At 63.4% G+C, this 2,500-nt stretch overlaps 1 pseudogene; it reads left to right on the top strand.

Annotated features, from left to right (window-relative positions):
• Window positions 1–2,500, top strand: part of LOC124621116 — a 7,973-nt pseudogene that overhangs the window by 2,283 nt on the left and 3,190 nt on the right.

The following is a 2,500-nucleotide window of genomic DNA, read 5'->3' as shown; positions in this document are numbered from 1 at the left end:
CCAAGGTGAAGAGCCTCTAGTCGATAGAATAATGTAGGTAAGGGAAGTCGGCAAATTGGATCCGTAACTTCGGGATAAGGATTGGCTCTGAGGATCGGGGCGTGTCGGGCTTGGTCGGGAAGTGGGTCAGCGCTAACGTGCCGGGCCTGGGCGAGGTGAGTGCCGTAGGGGTGCCGGTAAGTGCGGGCGTTTAGCGCGGGCGTGGTCTGCTCTCGCCGTTGGTTGGCCTCGTGCTGGCCGGCGGTGCAGGATGCGCGCGCCTGCGCGGCGTTCGCGCCCCGGTGCTTCAACCTGCGTGCAGGATCCGAGCTCGGTCCCGTGCCTTGGCCTCCCACGGATCTTCCTTGCTGCGAGGCCGCGTCCGCCTTAGCGTGCTCCTCCGGGGGCGCGCGGGTGCGCGGATTCTCTTCGGCCGCCATTCAACGATCAACTCAGAACTGGCACGGACTGGGGGAATCCGACTGTCTAATTAAAACAAAGCATTGCGATGGCCCTAGCGGGTGTTGACGCAATGTGATTTCTGCCCAGTGCTCTGAATGTCAACGTGAAGAAATTCAAGCAAGCGCGGGTAAACGGCGGGAGTAACTATGACTCTCTTAATTGACTCTCTTAAGGCGGCCAAGTGGCGGCGGTGTGGCTGCATCCGGACTTGGCTTCTCGAAGTGCGGTCTTGATGTAGTCGTGCTGCTGCTGCGAGGTGCCTTCCTTGGGTTATAGTTACAGGGAGAGTGATGCGCAATACATGGGCCTAGCCCTCTTAGCCTCTCCTCTCCTGCGGTCTTCTCCCCTTCTCGTGGGCCCGCTGATTTCGCAGAGTGGAAGACCGCACCAGGGGCTTGGGGGGGTTACCAGCCCCCCCTCGCACTATCCCTTTTTTTAGTTGGGGGCAGTAAGCAGAGAATAAGTGGTGGCCCTTCCGCTGAAGGTGCCACCCCAACTCCCCCAGCACCTAGCCGGCCAACCGGCCGTGCCGAAAATCTTGTAACTTTTGCAGCTATGTATACCTGTAGTGAGTGCCACCGCAGCTTTACAACCAAGAACGGTCTCGGGGTCCATCGCCGCCGCCAACATCTTGCGGCCGCCAACGCGGAGATCGTCACGGAGAGGCATCGCGCGAGGTGGACGGAGGAAGAAGTCCTGTCGCTCGCCAAGGCGGAGGCCGAACTGTTCCTTGAGAGGGACGCCCGGTTCTTCTTCGTCAATCAAGAACTCATCAGGATGTTCCCCGACCGAACGCTCGAGGCAATCAAGTGCCGACGGCGGCAAGCTGCCCACAAGCAGCTTGTCCGCCAATTCATGGAGGCGCTTGAGATCGGTCGGGGGGAAGAGCCGGCGTCCCGCCGGGGAGCAGCGAGCCCGCTGCCTGACGCGGGCGAGGCCGCTGCGCCGCCCGTCGACGCAGCCGAGGACTTCGCGGCCGACACCACCGGGCCGCCGCCGGAGGGGCCGACTGACGCCGCCATCTGGGAGCATCTGGCGGGGCTACCCGCTTCCGCCCAGCGTTTCTCTGCCCTGGATCGTGTCATAGGTCTGGGGCGGGGCACGCCGCCCGATGTCATCCTGGGCATGCTCCCGGATGCCCTTGCGTCGGTCGGGTCCAGAGGGGAGAGATCGATCACCAGGACACAGCGGCCGCGCCAACCATCGAAGCGGCCGCCTGCCGCGCCGCCGACGCAGAAGCGCAAGCGGCGCCGCTGGGAGTACGCGAGAACGCAGGATGCCTTCCGACGGTCGCGTGCACGTTGCGTGCGCGGCCTCTTGGATGGCACCCTGCTCCAGCCGCCACCTGCCATCCCTGGTCTGCTGGACTTCTGGGCGGACCTCTTCACTAAGAAGCCCATCTCCACCGCGGGCTTCATTCGTGACCGCCTCCTCCCGCACTCAGAGCCTGTCGCTCTCGAGTGCATATGGGGGCCGGTCACACATGAGGAGGTCGCCGCCGCGCTGCCGCCCAGGGGATCAGCAGCCGGGCCGGACGGCCTTACCCCAGCGGAGTTGCGGCGCCTGCCGCACGAAGTCCTGGTGAAAGTGATGAATCTCTTCCTTCTGGCCCGCGCCCTTCCGGAACGCCTGCTTCGCGCGCGGACGTCCCTTCTCCCTAAAACGGCTGCACCAACATCCCCCGCTGACTTTCGCCCCATTACGGTCTGCTCGGTGTTGGCGCGGACCTTTCACAAGGTTCTCGCGTCACGCCTGATGCGCGCATGTGCTGTGGACGAACGTCAGCGGGCATTCATCCCTCGGGATGGGATGTTGGAAAATACCTTCATCTTGGACACTGCTCTCACCGACGCAGTTCGCTCCTGCCGCTCTGTCTTTGTGGCATCGATCGACGTATCTAAGGCATTCGATTCGGTAGATCATGCTGCCCTTCGCCCCGTGCTGAAGGCGCATGGCCTGCCGGATTGCTTTGTCGAGTATGTCGAGCGGTGCTACGAGGGCAGCACGACAGTGATAGCGGACGGCGCCGGCGTGGGCGTGTCTGTGCAGCCAGCACGGG

The sequence above is a fragment of the Schistocerca americana genome, chromosome 6 (assembly GCF_021461395.2).
Source record: "Schistocerca americana isolate TAMUIC-IGC-003095 chromosome 6, iqSchAmer2.1, whole genome shotgun sequence".
NCBI classification, from domain to species: domain Eukaryota; kingdom Metazoa; phylum Arthropoda; class Insecta; order Orthoptera; family Acrididae; genus Schistocerca; species Schistocerca americana.
Note: the sequence above shows the minus strand (reverse complement) of the source record. Positions and strands in the feature narration are given on the sequence as shown.